The following is a 22,035-nucleotide window of genomic DNA, read 5'->3' as shown; positions in this document are numbered from 1 at the left end:
CTGTGAGCTCTCAGCCACTGCTGCCTCCTCATATGGAAACGGGGTGCCAGGGGTAGAGCATGCGCTTGGCAAAGCTGAAGATGAAGACAGGGGCCTGGGGCAAGGGCTGCCATCCTCGAGTCACCTGGTGGGGGTCAGGATTAGAGTGGGGGCCAGGAGGCAGCCCGCATCCTGAAGCAAGGGCCCTGACACTTTCCTCTCTGGGAAACAGAGATGCAAGGACAAGCAGCTTGCTCAAAGTCACTTGCTAGTAAGTGGCAGAGCCAGAGTTCCACGCCTTCCCCTACTCCAGGTGAGACCGCAAGGACGGCAGCCTAGAGTGCTGGCTCAGCACATTTGGAGATGGAAACTCTCCCCACCTCTGGCTCCCCTGCCCTCCCCAACAGCTGCCCAGGCTCAGCCATGTCCCCACAGATGCCAGCAGCAGCTGGCCACACTGCGGGGGGTGGGGTCCCTTCACTATTCTTAGCTCCTCAGGGCCCAGGCTCCGGGAGATGCAAGGTCACCCTCCTGTCCCTGAGAGAGAAGTAGCTGAGATTCAGCTATGCAGATGGAGGACCTGGGCAGCCAGTCTGCCCTGCTCCGAAAGGCAAGGACCCTGCGTGGTCCAGGGAACAGGCCAGCAGGCAGCTGGTGGGACCTCAGCCCCCAAGGTCCTTTGGCTTGTCTCGTTTGCTGTCATTTAGGCATATACGTGATGCCACCATTCGGTCACCACTCTCCTATGTCGCCTGGGGCCTAGGCTGAGCCTGGGGGACCTCTGTGCACTAGTGTGTCCCTGGCACCCAGGACACTGCCCTGCACGGAGGAAGGGCCTCCATAAATATCTGTTGAAAGAAATGATTCATCCATGAAGAAGCCCCAGTCTTATCTTTGAGAAATTCACTGCCTGGTGGGGAAGCAGGCGCTTTATTAATAACAATCACAGCCAGGCATTCGCGAAGCACTCTCTGTCAGCTGTGTCCTCAGCACTTCTCACACCTCATTGAGTCCTCACGACAAGACAACCGGGGGGATGAGAACAAGTCTCACCCTCATTTTACAGATGAGGAGGCTGGGCTGGAGAAGCCACGGTTTGCACACAGCAGTGGCTCCAGACCTCAGGCTGGAGACCTCCGCGCAGATTCTGGGATGGTGGCTGTGGTGGGGGCTGCAGAGGAGGTGAGGTTTCCCTCGACCGGAGTTGAATGGGCTGAGATGGGGGCTGGCATTTGGGAAGAGGCACCTTGTAGTCATGACCTGGAAGCCTGAAGGAACCTGTTGTTGGGGGGGGAAACCAGGGCCTCAGGTGTGTCTGCAGCTTCTGTTCATGTAACACATGGCAGACCAGGGCTGGCTGTCCATGGGGGTTGGGAGCCACAGAAGAGCTTGGGCAGGGAGGTGGCAGAATTAAGGTTGCATTCTGGGGCCGGCCACGGTGGCTCACGCCTGTAATTCCAGCACTTTGGGAGGCTGAGGCGGGCGGATCACGAGGTCAGGAGATTGAGACCATCCTGGCCAATATGGTGAAACCCTGTCTCTACTAAAAATACAAAAATTAGCCGGGCGTGGTGGCGTGTGCCTGTAGTCCTAGCTACTTGGAAGGCTGAGGCAGGAGAATCGCTTGAACCCAGGAGACGGAGGTTGCAGTGAGCTCTGCACTCCAGCCTGAGTGACAGAGCGAAAAAAAAAAAAAAAAAAAAGAAGAAGAAAGAAAAAAAGATTGCATTTTGGCCAGATCCCTCTGGCTTCCATGTGTAGGGGACAGGGGAGTGGGCCGGGGCTGCTAAGGGGGCCTATGAGGCAAAATTCAGCAGGAGTCAGTGGGATCTGGAATGGATGGTATTAGACGGCTGCAGCCCTAAGGGGTGGTAGGATGAGGGACCTAGGCAGAGATGGCCATCAAAGGGGACACCAGCTTCCTGGTGTGGGTGTCCAGTGGATGGAAATGTCCCTCCCTGGGGTGGGGGCAAATAAAACATACTCAGCTCTTATGTCAGCCTCTCACCTGCCCCTCAGGACCTCTCATCATCCTGTTTCCCGCACGCCTCCCCTCCCAGGCTGCCCAGCTCCCCATCTGTTTCATCAAGCATCTGCCCCCATCACAAAATGCACATCCAGCCGTCTGCCTGACTGCCTGCCTGTCCACAACACAGACACCCAAGCTGCCCCCTCTCAATCTACCATGCATTCTCCCGTGGAAGAGTTACAAGTATTAAATGGGCTAATTCATCATGTAAAATGTTTGGAACAGTGCCTGGTACCTCAGTAAATATTAGCTGGAGGTAAATTATTACTGCCATTATTGTTATTGTCTATTGAAGACCCACCACCCATCATTCACCCAGTAACCCCCCGAGCCATGCACCCCTTGCCCATCCATCTCACACTCACCACCTTACCCATCTACCTATCAACCCAGCCCATCCTTCAGTTGTCCACATAGCCCTCCATCTACCCAACCACTCATTTGTATAGTCATCCTGCCATAAACTTGTTCACCCATCATCCATCTGCCCATCATCTACTCACCCATCCACTGGCCCACCCATTCACTTACCCAACCCTCTACCCACCTGCCCATCTACCCATTGTCTATCCATCTAGCCATCCCACCCATTCACTCACCCACCCACTCACCCATCCATCCATCCATCCATCCATTTATCCATCCATTCACCCATCTATCCATTCACCCATCTATCCATTCACCCATCTATCCATTCACCCATCTATCCATTCACCTATTCCCTACCTATCTATCCATCCATCCCCCCATCTACCATCTGTTCACTCATGCCGCATCCATCTACCCATCCACACATACCCATCTACTGGATGCAAAGTCCTCTGCTCACCCCTCAGGATGCAAAGACATGGAAACTTGAATCTGATTCGGGGACTCTCAGTGTCTTTGGGAAGGCCAGGCCAACACCAAGCAATCACCTATTAAAACAGGGGCCTCTGCTCTAAAGGCCAGAGGGAAACAGAAAAGTGAGAGGCCAATCTGAGCAGACTAATCAAAGGAGGCTTCCTGAAGGAGGGAGAGCTTTCTAAAGTTGTGATTTCCCAGGGCCCTTCCCAACCTCAGTTCACTCCCCAAGCTTGCAGAAACCAGGTTCCTGTGTGGCTGCGCTCCACCCACTGCTCCTCTGCTGCCTCTGTCATTTCTGCAAAAATTATCCCATTATATTTTCCAAGGACAAGCCAAGCTGTTGAGGCAGCGAGCTCACGTGTGGCTTGGTAACAATAATAAACCAGTGCTCCATGCTGAAGTCCTCGAGTCCACCTGTTGGCCTGGGGGGAGGGAGGGGGAGAACTGGAAGGGGCCTGGGAGGCGGGAAGAGATGATCCTAATTACACAATGGAATTAATCACAACACCTTCACTGAAAGGACTTCGCACATCATTATCTGCTGTGGGAAGAGCAGCTTCATTGGGCTGTGGGGAGAATTAATTAAAGTTGGGGACGCGTTCAGAGGGTTGGAGATGAAAGGTACAAGGCAAGTACCAAATATGCTTATTAATCAAACATCAGTGCCAAGTTGCAGACGTGGCCAGACTGCTCCAGGTGTCCCGGGGGAGCTCAAGAGGCACCAGCCGCTGCCTGCCTCCCGGGCTGGCTCTCCAAGCCAGGCCTGTTGGAACCACATATGCGACTTCAGGCATGGAGACCCCCTCTGGGCTGGATCCTGTCGTGGGTCACACTGGAGACACTGAGCCAAGGCAGAACCAAACCTGACTCTCTGGGAGCTCCTGGCAGTGACAGAGGCACAGATAGACAGTGTCACTTCATTGGGACCAGGGCTGTGATGGGCAGGAAGCACAAAGGAAGCAGGGACCCAGACTGGGGCTCAGAGAAGGCTTCCAGGAAGAGGAGACAAATGTTCTGGGTCCTCAGAGATAAAAAGGAGCAAGAGAGAAGTCCAGGAAAAGAAAACAGAGTATAAGGGTACCTTCAGAAAAGTTGAGAGGCTATGCAAGCCTAGGGTGGCCTTTGGCAGGAGAAGGGGCAAGATGGCAGGTGGAATCCAGACTTTGGCCTGAAAGTAAATAGGGAGCCACAGGAGGGTCTTGAGCGGGAGAGCGATGCTGTTGGATGTGGATTTCACACAGATCCTTTGGCTCCATGTGAAGGATGGCTCAGTGGGCCAGAGAATGGAGTCAGAGAGATTGTTGGCTACTGCCTAAGTCCAGGCAGGAGACAGTGAGTCTTGGACCAGATGGCACCAGTGGGTACTAAGAGGGGGGGTACTAGGAGGAATGGCTGAGTATCTAGAGCTAGAGGACCAAGGGATTCTGCCCATTGAAGCCAGCTCACCTAGGGACTGTGAGCCCCCATTGTCAAGGGCAGAGTCCCATGCAGACCGGTCCCTATGTCTGTGGCACAGACCCATCCTGCGCTGACCGCCATACTCCAGAGTCCAGGGCGGGGCCTTGGCCAAGACAGTTTGTGGGTCCTCAGCCCTATTGACTCCACCCTGGGAGGCACCTGGCAGCCTGCAGGTTCCCATTTTTGCCCATCTGCACCCAACCCCCTCGCCAACCTTCCTTACTGCTCCCTCCCTCCTCTCCTGGCAGGCCAGGCTCTGCCCCAGGGTCCCCGAGCTGGCTCAGGAGGACGGGACCTCAGCTCTACTGACCAAAGGTGCTAGCCTTTTGCCTTGGGCAAGTCACTTTCCAGCCTCGGTTTCTTCGTTTGTGAGATGGGTGTGGTGATGACAGCACCCACATTACAGCCATTGAGATGTTTCTCAAATGCACAGAATTGTGCCCAATGAGCGGCTCAAAACAGCGGTTGTGGTTACTGTCACGGATGATGATACCAAGTGCCTAGCCGAGCACCTTGCACACAGCAGGTGCTTAAGATACAGCAGCGGTGACTGCTGTATCTTAGTGAAATATCAAACTATAGGTACTGACCGCTAGTGGGGGCAGGCAGTGAGAACTGCAAAGCAGAGGCTCTACTGTGTGCCAGGCTTTGTGGTAAATCAGTTAGTTATATGGCCTCCACTGACCAACCGTCCCAGGTCCCTAAAAGGGAGGAACTGTGGGCCCCGTTTCAAAGACGAGGAAATTGAGGCTTACAAAAGGAAAGTGTTTTGTCCAAGGGGGCACAGACAGGAGGCAGACCCAAGAGTCTGACTGCAAATCTGTAACTGTCACATTGAAATGAAACATGAAGGTGGCAAGGGGGCTCACTGCGCAGGGGCCTTGAGCAACTCACCGGACCCTCGGAACCTCCATTTTCTCATCAGTAACTGAGGCTCATGCTGCTGGTCCTAGAAGGTCGCTCTAGCAAGCCAGGGTTCTGGGGATCCATCTTTGCAAGCAATGCTCCCAGATATTCCCATGGTGCCCTGGGGCAGAAGGCAGCCCATCCTCTCTCTTGGCCTGGGCTCTAGTACCTGGCGTGGTATTCTGGGGGACCTAGAGCAGGATGTCAGCAAACCCGACCGCAGAGGGCCTGGTCCTTCATGGGGCCTGGATCCAGGGTGGAGAGACTGAGGCAGAGGCAGCTCCTGGACACCAAGATGAAACCTGGCTTTCTCCAACTGAGAAAGCAATGTGTGGCATAAATGATTCTGAAGGGTTTGGAAATCCAACCTAGCGCAGACAACATCTTCTACTGACCAGCTGTGTGACCCTGGACAGGGTACTTAACCTCTCTGATCCTTCCTATCCTCAGCTGTAACAGTGCAAAAATAATAGTGCCTTGCTCATGGTGGGCTGGTGGTGCTCATGAGGAAATGTTTGTAAAGGCCCAGGCCTGGCAGGAGGTTTATGAATCCAAGCTCTGGAAGCTGGAGTTTCCCTTCCTTTCTCCTCTTCCAAAGGATCCAGGGCTTGGCTGGTCCCCATCTGCCTGAGAGCCCTTGGACAGGGTCTGTGGAGTGTCCCAGGCCTGTGACCATGGGAACACCTCCCCCGGCTTCCTCATCCCAGTCTCACCCCGTCTGGCCCTTGGGCATCTCTGTGGCAGTTCTGGTTCATCTCAGATGTTGACTGGTGACCAGGCTGCGGCTGGCAGGTGCCCACACAGGCTTGGGCCACCTGGCCAGGGCCACGGCCTCCACCCTGCCGCTCAGCCCCGGGCTGGCTTCCCCACAGCTGGGAGCCTCACAAGAACAGAATTCAGACAGTCGCTGGAACCTGCCGCCAAAGCCTCTTCTTTCCCTGGGCTTTATGGAAACATGAGATTTTGCAATAACAAAGGTTGCTCCGTGAGGCCAAGCCAAACAATTTACAAGATTGGGAGAGGCTGCTCAGCACAATCAAAGAGGCCTGGAATTCCAGCCTGGGCCACGGGGGCCTGAGCTGTTTAATCCCAGATAACCTGCCTCTCGGCGCCTGGGCTAAACCAGCCAGAAGCCAGTGCTGTACAGAGCCTACCAGAGCCTCCCACTGTGAGCTAGAGGGGCCCGACCAGCAATGAGCATGGAGCAGGTGGGGAAACCAAGGCCTAGAGAGGCAGACCCAGGATAAGCTCCCACTCCAGAGCTCTCTACTCTGTTCTTTGTTGCATTGAGGTCAGGAGTAGAGGCTTAGGGCGGGGGCTAGGGAGGGACAGATCCAAGTTCAAATCTCAGCTGTGCACTGCCAGCTGTGTGCCCCTGGGCAAGTCCCCTAACCTCTCTGGGCCTGTTTGATTTTTTAATCTGTTAATAGGGAATGCATAGAAGTGACTCCTAGGACGGTTGTGAAGATTCAGGTAAACCACCTGAGTGACACCGTGAGGCACAGATCCCCCGGTAAGTGGGGGCCTTCATTCGGCTTCAGTTAAACAGAGTGTTCTGCCAATAGTCTGTGCCTAGCCCAGGAAGAATGGGGAGAGAAGGCACACTCCCTGTACTCAAGGAGCTGGTGACCTGGTCAGAGAAAAAAGGTAGATCTTAATCTCAGAGGGGCCATGTGACTCATGCAGGGCACACAGCTACAAAGTTGAGGCTCCTGTTCTGGCCTGGGCTGCCTGGCTCCACCTTGGGGATATAAAATGACTGGTCTACAGAGCGGAGCCCTCACCCTAGTGCCCCAAGACAGAAGCTCTGAGAAGGAGCTTCCCCAGCAGTAGCACAAGCATCTGCATCAGGGTCCTCAGATTTCTGCCCAGCTTTGCCTCTCACGAGCTGTGTGACCTCTGGCCCATGGCACAACCTCTCTGAGAAGAGGGTAGCACCTGCCCCTACTCCCTGCATGGATGCAAGGCATGAGCAGGTGTGGAGGGCACTCAGTGAACTTCAGGGACTCCCGCACACACCAAAGATCCTGCCTGTCATCGTGTTTGTTATTACTGCATTACTCTGGGGCCTGCTGCAGGGTAGGCGGGGCTCTGTGCAAGTGAGGCTCATTGCTGGGTGCTCAGCTCCACCTGCCAATTGGCACCATCTAAATTCTCGCCGTCCCGGGCTGGGTTTCAGATGCCTGGTGGTAGGATGCAGTGAGCTGTGACAGCCGCCAGCTGCAGAGATGCCAAACCCGGGTTAGACGCACAGCGCCGGGAAACAGGAGTGGATTCCGCCATTTCCCCAGATGAACCTGATGCCACAGAGCTGTGGGGAGGGGTTGAGCATCTGAGCTATGGTGGGGACCTCTCACTTCCCCGGACAGAACCTCTGCCTCCTGTGAGCCAGCCTTGGGCTGAGGCCAGCCATCACTGTCCCTGATTTACAGAGGAGGACATGGGGCGGCAGGAGGTAGCCAGTCCATCTGGTCCAGGTCCCCAGCTGCTACATGGGGTGCCAGGAGGCAAGCCCAGGACACAGCCACAAAGCCAGAGCCAGGGCCCTCATTCACCGGCCCCTCCCCCTGCCTGAGAGCCACTGTTCCAGCCACACCTGTCTCCTCAGCTCCTTGCCTGGGAAACTGTGATATTGACTATTGACAGCACTGACAAATAGCACCTACCCCACCTTACGACATAACGCGCATCACACGCTGAGAACAGAGCCCGGTGCTACCGGAGCGGGGCTCATCATCAGTGATCGCCTACAGATGAGGAAACTGAGGCCAGGAACAGCCTGCATCCCCGGGGTCTCTTGTGTTTCAGCTTTGGGAAGTGAAGTTGGTGCTCCCCAGTCCCCCAACCCTCCTGGCTCCGTGTCACCCCCTCGTAGCCGACGTCCTCCCAGTGTGCCTGGGCTGCTCGGTGGTCCCTGACCCAGGGGCATCTCCATGGGCCCTGAGCCCTAGGACTCGGGAGGGGCAGACAGGTCTGCACAGTAGCCTCTGGAGTCCAGGCATTTCCCTGGGAGCTCAGTCCCTTGTGAGACTCAGCTGCCCCCAGCACATAGCAGGGCCCCTGCAGCCAATCTTCTCCAAACTGATGGTGACGATGTCTTTTCTTTCCCAAGTTGAATGCCCAACCATCGGGAGCTCAGACTTCATCCTGAAGGTACCCATGGAGGGTCTGTAAGCAGAGGAGTGGCGAGGTCAGGGGCTGTCCCCTCGAGGGACAGTGGAGGATGGGCTGTAAGGCTCTGCACCCCTTTAAAAAGGCAGTAGCATGAGTGGTTGCTGAGGACGTGGGTTTTTCTATTGCTGCAAAATGTAACAAACTGCCACAAACTTGGCCTCTTAAATCACCACCCACCTGCTGTTTCACAGTCCTGGAGGCCAGAAGTCTGCGTGGGCTCAGTGGGTTATCTGCTTAGGGTCTCACAAGGCTGACCTCAAGGTATCAGCAGGGCCGGGCCCTCGCCTGGAGGCTCCTGGGCTTATCTGGGGGTGTCAGCAGAATCCAGCTCCTTGTGGCTGTAGGACTGAGGTCCTGTGTCCTTGCTGGTGTTGGTTGGGGGCTCTTAGCTCCTCACTGCCTTGCCCTGAGACCCCTGCACCGCACGGCCTCATGCCCACCCCTCTCACCCGGGGTCTCTTGGGCCCCAGCTGCTGTCACCAGTCAGAGAAAATGCTCTGCTTTGAAAGGACTCATGTGACAAGGTCAGCTGAGCCAGATCATCTCCTCTTAAGGTCTGCTGATCAGTCACCTTTGTGACACCTGCAAAGTTCCTTTCACAGTGCAGTGTAGTCACAGGGAAACACTGGGGAGGGGGGTCATGGTGTGGCTTAGAGCCGGGCCTGCTGCATGCACTTTGTTTGCAGACAGAAGCCACCTCTTGCCTCCTGCCAGGCCTGGAAGAGAAACCTGTGTTTACACTTGTGACCAAGAGGGAGGTGGGCAGGCCAGAGAGAAGGAGCTGGGAGACTGTGGAACCCCCAGGGATGAGATGATGGCCTTTGGCAAACCCCACTGCTGGCATCTGTGCAGTGCATCTGGCCTGCGAGCTTCCCAGACCCCAGCACCCAGCTCACCACACCTTCCAAATCTGTGGGACCGCAGTCAGCCATGGCGATGATGCCTGCACACAGAGCAACTGCTATGTACCCAGCCCCAAGCAGTCAAGACTCACAACACAGCAGCAGCCAAGATGCAGATTCAGCTCTGACCCCACAGCCAGCGCCCCTAACCAGTGGGCAGCCCTTCCTCCCTGTGACCCATCCCTGTAGCCACAGGGAAGCCATGGCTTTGCTGTGACACGAGGCTCCTATGGTCAGTTGGGAGAGCAGGAGCAGGGACAGGCAGCCAGCCAGCCTCACCCACTGGCAAAGGCACAAGGGCGGCAGTGACCAAGCCAGCCTCACACCTCAGAGGAGGCCAGGGCTGGGAGGCAGAGGCCTGGCTGCTGGCTGGCTCCTCTTTCCCTCCCAGGATCCTGGGCCGAGTCTCCCCACCTCACGGCCTCCGCCTCCTCCCAGGTAGACAGGTGGAGTGAACACAATGCCCTCCAGGGCCCACCAAAGTGCTTCCTCCTGCCTGGAATTGATTGATAAATAAGGAAACAGAAGCTCAAAGAGGCAACAACTTGCCCCCGCCCTGTCCACCCTACCCAAGGAGCAGAGCAGCCACCCAGTCCAGGGCACTGCCCAGCTTGGCCACACCCTTGCCGGAGGACTTTGAGGGGGCAGGGTGCATCGAAATCTCTCTGAGCCCTCGATTTTGAATTTAGGAAATGGGGGCTGGGGGATTGGACCCCTTGAAGGAGGAAGGGGCTGGGGGTGGTCCTTGGGAGGGTGGGGGGCTGCTCCGCAAGGAAGTGGGGGAAGGTGAGGGAACGTGTCGAGACCTGGGACCAGCTGGTCGCACCAAACCGGAGCCCCCTCACCCTGCTCGCCCCAGGGTCTTGGCCTCCAAGCACCACCCTCTCAGAAAGGAAAGAGGGTGCGATGCCTCCTGTCCCTGACTCCTGATTAAATGGCTGCAATTTTGATGTGGCAGGTGATCTTCTTGGGAAGCCTGGCTTTAAATTTAGCTCCCTCCCCAGCCAGCCCTTTGAAAAGGCTGCTCTCCACCAAGGGAGAGAGCATGAGTCATCGCCAGGCCGCCCTGTGAGCAGTCGCGTTTGCGGGGGAGCAGGCCTCCCGAAGTCAGAGAAATAGTAAATAGGGATGGAGGATGAAGCCACGACAGATGTGGGGTGTCGGGCTTGGCCTGGCACGCAGTAGGTGTCCAGAAATGGGGCAGGGGAATGTCTCCCAGGGTGGTCTGCATAGTCACCTGCACATGCCTCCTCCAGCGCAGCCAGGAGCAGAGACGCAGCAGTATTTGTTGAATGGTCCGTGGATGACAGCTTACATGCTCCGTCTCACTGGACTCACACAATAGCCCCCGAGCCTACGCCCTCACCTGCCTCGGCAGATGCCTGGAGGGCAGAAGGCTTAAGAGTGCTCCCCTGCCCCCAAAGATATCCGCATCCTAATCCCTGGAACCTGCCAGTGCTACCTTATACGGCAAGCAGGGAGAAAAGGACTTTGCAGATAGGGTTGAGTGGAGGATTTTGAGATGGGGGTATTATTCGGGATGATCAGGGTGGGCCCTAATGCAATCACAGGCATCCTTATAAGAGGGAGGCAGAGGGAGCATCTGCCCCGAGGCTGTGGGAAGAGGAGTGCAAGGAGATCTGAAGATGCTGCCCTCCAAGGCCGGGTGTTGCTGCCGCAAGCTGAGGGTACCACTAGAGGCTGGAAGGGGACAGGAGGCTCCTCCCCTGGAGCCTCCAGGAAGTGCGGCCCCGCACACCCCTGGATTTTGGCCCAGGGATACCCATTTGATTTCAGACTCTGGAACTGTAAAGTGGGCGGTCATCTGGTTGGGGCAGCACAGGACACGAGTGCACAGAGAAGTGAACGGCCTTGGCCAAGGCCATACAGCTGGTGAGTGGCCAAACAGAGATCCAAACCCAAATCCATTCAGTTCCAAAGTCCACCCTTTTTCCTGCCGACCCCTCGGCCTCCTGGAAAAGCAGAAGGGACGTTGATGAGACCAAGTGCCCACGAAGCGCCAAGCATTCATTTATTTTGGGTTAATAAACAGGACCATTGCCTGTTATGATCTTGTCTCTCATCTAATCCTCACATTGACCCTTTGAGGTCATTCCCATTATGCAAATGGGGAAACTGAGGCTCAGGGAGGCAAAGTAGTTTTGTCCAAGGTAGGCCAGCCCATGCCAGAGACAGAAGGTGAAGGTGCAGGGCCCTGGGAGCACTGCGGAGGGCAGCCCAGCCCAGCACATAGTGGGCCTGTCATGGGGTTATGAGGAGGCCATGGAGTGACCACCCAGGACAGCCACCGTGCCTTGCAGGTTTGACATGGCTGGAGCTCCGGCACCTCACTGCAGAGGAGGCTGGGCAGGTGGGCTGGGCCACAGTCACAGGAAAAGGGGATGGAGTTTCATCCTGTAGGAGATGGAGTGACAGAGCCTTAACATTTGGGCCGTCACCAACCTGACAGTGAGCTTCTTTGGGGCAGGGACCTCTTCTGGTCTGTGGGTGTCCAGCACTACCTGGGACAGGCACAGAGCCCCACCCAGTGGCAGGTGAAGGGCGGGAGGGAGGGAGGATGAGGGGGAGGGGCTCCACTAAATGATGACGCTTTCCACATGCCCTGAACACACCACACACACACACAGACATACACACACAGATACAAAGACACACACCACACAGACACACACACATCACACATACACACACAGACGCAGACACACACAGCCTACATACACACACCACACACAAACACTACACACACACCAGACAGACACACAGAAACACACACCACACATACACAGATACACACACCGCACACACAGATACACAGACACACACCACACACACAGACACACACCACACACACCACACATACACACACACCACACACACACCACGCATACACACAGAAACACACACCACACATACCATACACAGATACACCACACATACATACAGATACACAGACACAAACCACACATACACCACACTTACCACACATACACACCACACATACACAGACACACATCACACATGCACACACGCACACACCACCACACATACACGTGGAAAACATGCACCGACACACTCACCATATGGAGATTCCAGACATGCGCACCCCAAAAAGGGAGATGGCTCATTCCACCACCCCCGCATGCCAACAGCCATCGCACACCCCAGCACACACAGCACACACCCCACTCGTTCACACCATCCACTCACACCTCACACACACACCATTCACTCACACCCTCACACACACACACCACCACTCACATCTCACACACACACAACCCACACCACTCACACACTCACACACACAAAACCACACACTACATTCACATCCTTACACACACAGACACCACACACCACACACACTGTTCACTCGCACCTCACACACATACACACTGGCACCCCCCACACCACTCACACCCTCACACAAACCCACTCATATACACACACACGCCACATCCCCACACTACTTATACCCTCACATACAAACACACCACAGACCCCACATACAGCACACACACAGCACTCACACCTTCACACACATACACCACTCACACCCTCACACACACCCACTCATACACACACACACATCCCCACACTGCTTACACCCTCACATACAAACACACCACAGGCCCCATACACAGCACTCACACCCTCACACACACACACCACTCACACCCTCATACACCCCCCAAACACCACCACACACCATTCACTCACACCTTCACACACTCACACACACCACACACCCCACAAACCACCACACACCACTCAAACCCTCACACACATCACTCACACTCACACACACACAGCCTGAGACACACACATTGACACACATCACTCACATATACATATCACACTCATATCTTCATATATACACACAACACACCCTGCTCACACTTTCATACACACACACATACATACACATTCACAAACACACCATACACACCGCAGACCACACACCAACCATACCACATACACACAACACACACATACAACACACACATTTATACTCATATGCCACAGATGACACACAACACACATAACATACATATATAACACACAACACACACTCTTATACACACGTACACACACAACACATACAACACACACACAGCACACATACACATCTCACACATACCACACACACCACCACACACTATAACACACAGACACACCGTAAACACACATCACAAACCTCATATACAGTACCACACAGATATATGACACACACAAGACACACACACCACTCACACACTCTCATATTCACACACATACCACACTCACAAAAAACACACAGCACTCACACACTCTCATATTCACACACATACCACACTCACAAAAAATACACAGCACTCACACACTCTCATATTCACACACATACCACACACACAAAACACACACCACTCATTCAGATTCTCTCATACACACACACAAATTCACACATGTACCATACACCCCACACATTTAATACGCATACACAGAACACACATAGCACATGCACACACCAAACACCACATACAAATCACACATACAACACACACACACACCACTCATACAACAAACACAACACACAACACACACATACACACACTACACACCACACACACAGACACCACACACACAACACACCCCATCCCAGCAACACAGGCGGCCTGCTGTGACGCCCCCACACTTCCTCTCCTTGCTCAGCCCGCATCCCTCAACGCTGAGTGTCCCTGGTGCTGAGAGCCTGAGACACGGTCCCTGCTAGGGCACAGATGACAGGCACCTCTCCAGCATAACAGCCAAAATCAGACGGGACGGTCTGGCAGGCACCTTCCAGCCCCGCCACCACCATCACCGGGCACTTCTACCTGTTCCATGGCCTCTCTTGGCCTCAGTTTCCTCCGTCCCCCTCTTGGGATATTTGCCAGGTGCCAGGAGAAGTATCTCATGGGCCCAGTCTCATTTAGTCCTCGAGACACTCTATGCGGGAGGCAGTGCTGTGACCTCTTTAGGAAAGAGAGCTGACGTTCAGGGAGCTTCTGTGCCGTGCCCAAGGCCACCTGGCCAATTAGGGACAAAGTGCCACCTTGCTACAAATCCCATGAGCCTTCCCACTGGGCAACACTGCCTGCCCCTGTGGCTGAGCAGGCACTGCCTCCCTGAACCCTCACTGTGGCCCTGACCTCGCCCTGCTGGGGCATTCATGGGGCCCCTCTGCCCCTCCCATGAGCAGGGCCCACATCGGCTCCCTTGGAGGAAGGTTGTGTCCTGCCTGGGCAGCTGCTCAAGCCAGGTCCACTGAAGACAGGAAGGGATGGACACCTGTGAGACAGGTGGGGAAACTGAGGCACTCCAACAGTGCAGACTTCCTAGGGTGGGCGCCCCAGCACCATTCCCACTGTCCAGCTGGGTGCCTCGGGCATGAGGCTGAGCCTCCCTCTTATCTTTGAAAGGGGCCCAGGATGTGGCATCGGAAATGCCATCTGGATTCCCAGCCCCATCAGCGGGTCATGCACAAGCTGTTGCCAGGCACCTCCCGCTGTCTTGGTTCCCCCTCAGTAAGGAGAGGGTGCAGCACTTGCCCTCGGTGCCTTCTCTTGATGTTTACTAAGGTACCTGTAAGGGGCCAAGGCTGGAGGACTGGGCCTGGACGTCAGGCAGACCTGGGCTTGAGCCCCGATTCTGCCCCTAGCTGGCTGTGTGGCTCAGAGCAGATGTCCTAACCTCTCTGAGTCCCAGCACCTCTGCTGTGAAGTGGGGAGGGCGCTGCCCAGCACTGTGGTGAGGAACAAATAAAACATAAAGAATACATCAAGTATAAGGGGCGCAGCCCAGTTTCTGGTGCGGTTCCATCAATGCTTAGAAAAATGAAATGAGGGCCACCATCTCAGGAGACCCAGGTGGGAGGATCTTGGGGCCAGTCCTCCAGGGGCTCCCTTCTCCCTCCTAAAATGAGGAATCGATAAAGATCCTCATCTCCATTCTCTCTTGGGGCCCTCAAGGAGGCTGCAACCTTCTCCCCACGAGATCTCTTTACACCAGAGGTCTCCCGGCCAGGGACAGAGGAAGGTGGGGAAAAGGGAGCTCACTGGCTTTGAGGCCACAGAAGGGCAAGCGCAGCCTTGTCCCGCAGGTGAGGGGTGAAATGGGGGGCAGACTGGAGCTGGGGGGCTGCCGGGTGGAGAGGGGAGAAGAAGCCGAAGAGGGGACCCCATGCCGTGGCCCAGGAGGGTCGGGAAGTGGGGCCTTTCCCACAGGAAACCCTGGCAGAGGAGCTTGCCTCATGTGAAGAGTTCTTGGCCCAAGCTGACCGTGACCCTGATCCTCCTGGCCAGGGTGTGGCTGGCAGGAATAACGTGGCTCCCAGACAAAGCAGGTGTATGTTCGATGGGGATGGGAGGACTGGGGAGTAGGAGACTGGGGTGGGAAGAGGAGAGGAAAAGGGAGTGGGAAGGAAGGAGGGAAGGAAGAGGAAGGAACAAAGGAGAGAGGAAGAACGCAGAGGAAGGAAGGAGGAAGGGAGGGAGGAAGGAAACGGGGCAGGAAAGCGGAAAGAGGGAAGGGAAAAGTAGAAGGAAGGAAAATGAGGAGGAAGGCGTGAAAGAACGGACGGAAAGGAAGTAAAAAGAGAGAAAGTGAGAAGCCACCGCAAACAGCAGGAGAGGAGAGAGAAAGAGCCAGAGGGGGAGAAAAGAGACCGCGAAAGAAAAAAAAAATGAGAGGAGGACGCAAGAGAGAGAGAGAGGGAGAGAGAGAGAGGAAGGGAGGAGAGAGGAAGGGAGAGAGGAGAGCGCGCAGGACGCGGCGGGCAGGGCGGCGGGCAGGGCGGCGGGAGCTCGGCGAGCCCGGGCGAGGGGGCAGCAGAGGGCGCGGCGCGGAGCGAGCGCCAAAGAGTGAAGTGGGCAGCGGCGGCGGCAGCAGCGGCGGCGAGCGCGGGGCCCGGCGAGAATGAGCGCGGCGGCGGCGGCGGCGGCGGCGGGCGCGGCGCGGGGCTCGGGGCCGGCGGGCGGCCGGGCGGCGCGGGCCGCCGAGTAGCCGCGGGCGGCGACGGGGCATGCGGCCGGCCGCCGGACCCCCAGCCGGACCCCGAGCCGGACGCCGAGCCGGAGCTGCAGCCCCGGCCCCAGCCCCAGCCCCAGCCCCAGCCCCGGCCCCGGCCCCGGCCCCAGCTCCGCGCCGCGCCCGGCGCGCCTAGGAGCGGGCGCCTTCCGAGCGCCGATCAGGGAGCCCGGAGTCCCCGCGTCCCCGCAGCCCCCAGAACCCGGACAACTGTTGCGGCGGCGGCAGGGGCATCGCGGGGGCGTGGGCAGCCCCCGCACCCCAGCAGGCGGCTCCCGCGGGCGCCGGCTCCCGGCTACGAAGCGAGGAACGAGCGGGCGGCGGGCACGAGGTGAGCTGAGCCCCGGGGCGGGCAGGGCGGGGGCCGCGCGGGGGAGGGGCGCGCCTGGGCCGGGGTCCGAGAGCGGCGGGGAAAGGGGCCGGGGCGGAGCTCCTGGCGGAGGAGGGTCTGGACGAGTGGGGGGCGGGGTCTGCGGCGCGGGGCTCCGGAGAAGGGGTGAAGGGTGGGCGCTTTGGGAGAGGCGGGTAAGGGGCATATGACGGGGGTCCGGGGCTCTTTAGAAAGGGGCTGGGGACGACCGGGGAAGGGTCCAGGGGCAGGAACCGTGCGGGACAGCCGGTGTTCGGCACTGGGATCCGCGCCGGCGCTCACCAAGGTCGGGGTGGCTGAACCTTGGAGAGGAAGGGGCTGGGTTCCGAAGAGCAGTTCGGGGCGCACCGCGCCGGGACGCGGCGGCCGGGACCGGAATCCGCGTCCGAGGTGGGGACTGGCTTCCAAGAACAGAGTCGGGGAGCGCAGCGAGCTGGGAGCCCCGTGCGGGCTGCACGGGGACTGAGGGCCACGCTGCGGACCCAGAGGGGCCTGGGGGTCCCAGCTGGGCAGCGCAGGGGACGGGGAGAAGGACCCCTCCCAAGTGCGTGCCCCTGGGTCCTGGTCCGCCGCGCGGCCCCTGCGGAACCGCTGTCGCCTCCGGGGCCGAATCGACATTGATCCCGCGCCCGGGGCTGGGGTGGCCCGGCGGCAGCCTCAGAAGCTCATTAGCGCCCGTGGTTGCCATGGCAACGAGACCCCAAGCGTCTCGAGGTTATATTTATTCTAATTATTATTATCATTATTAGTATTAGTATTTGTTACTCAGCCAGAGGAAAAAAGAAAGGGGGAAATAGCCAGCGCGTCCTGGCGCCTGCAACTGTTACCTCTTTGGAAAGAGTCAAGAGGATGTGGGCAAACAAGGCCGGGTCCATGCCCCCCCTAGGGTCTCCTCCACTCTTGCTAGCTGCCCCAGCCTCACCCCTGGGGCCATCCGACAGGGAAGGGGAGTTATGTAATCTGCGGGAGAGCACCTCTGGGGATGCCTCTTTGTGTCTCCCCTACCTCTCTGGGCCTCCTGAGCCTGTTTTAAGTGATTGCACCTGTCACTTAAAGGAATCCCAGCCTAGGATGGGAAGAACACGAAGTGCCCCACACAGGAACTCTCTGGGGGTGGCCTCCAGCCCCCTCTCCACGGCTGTGTGACCTTGACCAAGGCTCCTGACGCTTCCCAGCCCGTTTCCTCATCTGGAAGATAGAATGGCAGCCATGCCCACCACCAAAGGCTGCTGTGAGCTCACTCTGAGAAACCCCTGTCGGTTCCCACTGAGCATTGGTGGCTGTGTGACCCCAGGCAGCTGTCCACATGTCTCTGGATCTCAGTTTACTAGACTATAAAATGAGGGCCCTGCTCTGGGCATTGTCTAAGGTGTTTTCTGTCAGTAATGTCCTGTGAATCTCGCTGCTGGCTGGCTATGCCTGAAATACCACCAAGTTCAGCTCTGTTCAGACCCAGACTGATGAGAAGTCCCTCCCTCCATTACCCTTTGTTTCCTCGCCTGGTTCTGATTGTCCAAACCTTGCTGGGAATCAGATGGTCCAGGGGTAACCGTTGGGACTTTTCACCTACTGGTAGGCTTCAGCTTCGGTGAGAAATGTCATTCAAAAGCAGAATTCAAATAACCTTCAGGTCCTGGTGTCAACCAGTACAATCTCCATGCCGGTCATGGTTGCCTAGAATTGGGGGGTTGCTCCCCATCCCCTGAATCTGTGACTGCTCAGTGCGGGACACCTCTCTGCAAGCACCCCGTCTCCCCAGAGAGGCTGTCTGCTGTGCCTGTTCTGGCAAGAGATGAGCAGGAAGTTCTGCAACCAGGCAGCCCCGGCCCCTCCTGTGGCTGAAGCTGAAAGCCCCAGGCAAGGGTTTCTGACAGTTTCTTTCTTTAATGTCATCTTCACGCTGCGTTCCTGGCACTGTCTCAGGCATCTGGGAGGTATGGACTGACGAAGAGGGGTGAGGGGAGCAGTTTGGCTTAGAGCCGCATGTGTGTGTGTGTGTGTGTGTGTGTGTGTCCCATTCTCGCTCTCCTGAGCCACCCAGCCTGGAGCTTATCAGGGCAGGTGGACCGGATGATAGGGGTAGGGGGCAGGGCCAGTGCTGCTCACTCAGACCTGTCAGTCAGTGAGTGACAAAGAAAGCGAGTGGGACCTGCCCAGAGTGAGACCAGCTGAGAGCCACTCCCAGTTACCAGTCATCCATCCATCCATCCATCCATCCATCCCTTCACTCCCCTTCTTCAGCCAACTCCCCGAGCCCCCATGCCTGTGCTGAAGGCTGAAGGCTCACCCTTGGCACTCTCAAGGAAGCAGAGGAGGAAGTGACCCTGGACAAGCCAGCAGAGCTGGAGGCATCCCTAGGTCAGGCTACGAGGCAGTGGGGAGCTCCTGGGGGTGGGGAAGTGCACGTGCGGTAGGCACCTGTCCTTTGGAGCCTGGGAGAGGTTGGGGCCAGGGGAGCTTGGTCCAGAATGACAGGCGTGAATCAGCTAGAGGAAGGGGGAGATGTTCTGGGCAGGGACCCTCTGTGGGCAGAGATGCAGACACGGCAGGGCGGCTGAAGCCTTCTGGACCTGCAGGGCTGGGAGGTGGCTGCAGGCCTGGAGGGCTGGGGGATGGAGCAGGGCCAGGGCAGGAGACAACACTACCCCCAGCTTGAGTGAGGGTTTGAATAGCAGGGTGGGGCAGGGAGGAGGGGAGGGTGGCCAGGTTCGGAGCTTAGACAGCTTCTGGGTGGGCTGCCCATGGTTGAGGTGGGCAGAGGGAGAGGCAGTTTGGGCCAAGAAGGTGAATCTGATTTCCAGTTCCCTGGGACTATTGGCCAAGCCCTCTCCAGCCCCACCCCAAAGGCCACACTGCAAGAGGGTTGCCTCATGCCCAGGCCCTTAGCTTCTGGGGCGGGTGGGGGGGCGGTGGCATGTAGACAGCAGGTCTGGCCACTTCAGCTGTCTGTGTCCGCAGTACAGGACTTCACCGAACAGGCTCACAATTGCACCCCCACAGCACTAGGGTTGCACTTGGCAGTGACAGCCCGAAGGCCTGCCCCGAGCCAGGTACCATGCTGAGCGCACTCGGAACCCAGCTTCCTACTTAATCCTCATGCCAATCTTGTCAGTGGCAACTGTGGATTCTGTTGTATAGATGAGAAAACTGGCCCAAAGAGGCTGATAATACATAACCCCACCAGGACCAGGCTCCCAACCACTACACTATACCACCTAGTGAGGGGTGGCAATATAGAGTTCCTAGGACACAGCACCAGGAACCATGAGGGGGCAGGGGCCCCGCAGTCTCACTTTCTAGTCATTATCCTGTTTACTTTCCAGTATTACTGACCCAGAGCCTGGCCTGCCTTATGCTTAGATGAAAGCTATCCCCTCCCTTCTTAGGGATGCTTTGCCTCTATTAACCCAGTCTCGGCTGCTTTAGCTTCTCCACAGTTGACTTGTACAACAGATTCACAGGATCGTAGAGCGAACTGAGAGCCCCTTCCCCAGCGCCCCCAAGAGAGGCTTTTCCCAGCCCAGCTGCTCTTTCAGAAGTTGCTGAAACAATTGTCAACCCCTAAGAATAGTGGGGCCTTGTTTCCTAAACACTAAACAGGCAGAGTTCTGGACATCTGAGCCAGGATGAGTGAGGAGGGTGACCCGAGGCCCTGCCCACCCTGGTTATGCCCTCCTGGGGACACCAGGGGACACCCATTCCATAGGTGCTGGTCTCACTCTGCACAGGGCCTGGCAGGGGGGTGGCCCCATCTCTTCCTCCCTCCCTTTTTGCACCCCTTCCCTCCTTCCTGCCTTCCTCCAGGGTACACATTCCTTGACCCCTAAGCATGAACCCCCTAGGGAGGTGGAGGAGACCCCAAGGTCACTGAGACCCACCCCCGGGCAGCTTCCAGCCAACCTGTTTAACGATTGACTCTATGAATAAATCATTCTGTAGCTGGGGCTGTGGATGTCCCGCTGGCCCTACTGATGTGCCTTCTGTCCCCCCACCCCAGTTATGATGAGCCCCTTCCTCCTTTTCCTCTTAGCTGTGGCCAGGTCAGAAATGTTCATCCTGACTTCCCCAGTCACTGCCCGTCCCCACTTCCCACAAGCCCAGGTTTTCTCGTTCAGCTCCTCAGGACACAGTGCCTCTGAAAGCGCCAGACCAGGCCCAGGCAGGGTCTCTGGTGTATGCGCACGTGTGTGTGTATGTGTGTGTGTGTGTGTGTGCGCGCCCCACTCTCCACAGCCCTCAAGGGGGTGGGCAGGGTGGTAGACAAAGACAGTGCCAGCAGCAGGCCTGAGCCTCGTGTGCTGTGCTGTGATGGGGAGAGGCCCCAGGAGCTGCTGGTGGAGGGGGCTGAAACCGATCCGCTTTCCTATATTCAGATGGGGACACTGAGGCCCAGAGAGGGCTGGGACTGTGTACAAGGTCACACAGTGAACTGGGGATTCTTGAGGGCCAAGGATGTTCAAGCCTATATTGCAGACATGGTGGAGATTGTCCAGAAGCCTTGAGGAGCTTTGGGGAGTCAGGGGTGTGGGGAGGAGTACAAACATTTCCTAGATGATGAAATTTACACGGAAGCCCACCGAGGCACTCCTTTTAGGAAAGGGCTTCAGAATCGCTCCCTGCCTAGCCATCCACAGAAGCAGAAGCTGAGATGAAATGTAAATGCCTCCAGTCCTATATTTTTCGACATCAACCTGAACGGGGCGTTTACATCGACAGCCCATACCCTCCATCCTGCTCTCCTTCCCCTCCCATCTGGGGCACATACTCCAGTCACCACCCATCTGCCTGCATGCACACCTACCCCAACAGATGTGTGCAAACAGCTCCCTCCAGAAATTAAGAAATAATGCATGAGTTTCCCAAATTACACCCATTTAACACTGAATTAAGTTCTGGAAGCTCTTAACAGAGCCCTGGGAGGGAAAAAAATTTTTTTTTGTTCACACTTCCCTGGAAAATGAGACAAACCGTGATCTTTGAAAACCCAGCTACATAATCTGATTATTCCTCCCTGGCAAGCCTCAGAGAGATGCCCAGCAGAGGGAGGGGATGGCCGGCTCTGCCGCGGAGGAGAGATTTGCATTGGGAAATTGGACTGGGAAAGTTTGTCTCCCGTGCCAGATTCCGAAGCTCCTCGTTGTCGCCTGATGGGCTCAAAATAAAGTGCCGTTTTCTTAGATATTGGCACAAATTAAAAATAAAGGCAAATTCCTTCCATAATCCAGCGCGAGAATTTCCTCTGAGGCTCCCGGAGCTTGTCACGGAAACGATGGTGATTTGCTTTCACTTTGGGTTCCTTTCCTTTG

At 56.7% G+C, this 22,035-nt stretch overlaps 1 protein-coding gene and 1 long non-coding RNA gene across 2 annotated transcripts in view; one reads left to right on the top strand and one right to left on the bottom strand.

The window, feature by feature from the left end:
* Nucleotides 1-1,017: 1,017 nt before the first annotated feature.
* On the bottom strand, nt 1,018-8,887 carry LOC129529482 (uncharacterized). Its single transcript, XR_008675005.2, has 3 exons — nt 8,570-8,887; nt 2,807-2,948; nt 1,018-1,257 (listed from the first exon to the last, which is right to left on the bottom strand). It is a non-coding gene; the product is annotated as an uncharacterized lncRNA (long non-coding RNA).
* A 7,383-nt stretch (nt 8,888-16,270) lies between these two features.
* SHISAL1 (shisa like 1) overlaps nt 16,271-22,035 on the top strand; it is an 88,768-nt gene continuing 83,003 nt past the window's right edge. Inside the window, exon 1 of the mRNA XM_031005640.3 lies at nt 16,271-16,690. The gene's annotated coding sequence lies outside the window, so the exon portion shown is untranslated. The remainder of the gene's footprint in view (nt 16,691-22,035) is intronic.

This window comes from Gorilla gorilla, chromosome 23 (genome assembly GCF_029281585.2).
Source record: "Gorilla gorilla gorilla isolate KB3781 chromosome 23, NHGRI_mGorGor1-v2.1_pri, whole genome shotgun sequence".
Taxonomy (NCBI): Eukaryota; Metazoa; Chordata; class Mammalia; order Primates; family Hominidae; genus Gorilla; species Gorilla gorilla.
The sequence above is the reverse complement of the archived record's forward strand: the minus strand, read 5'-3'. Positions and strand labels throughout refer to the sequence as shown.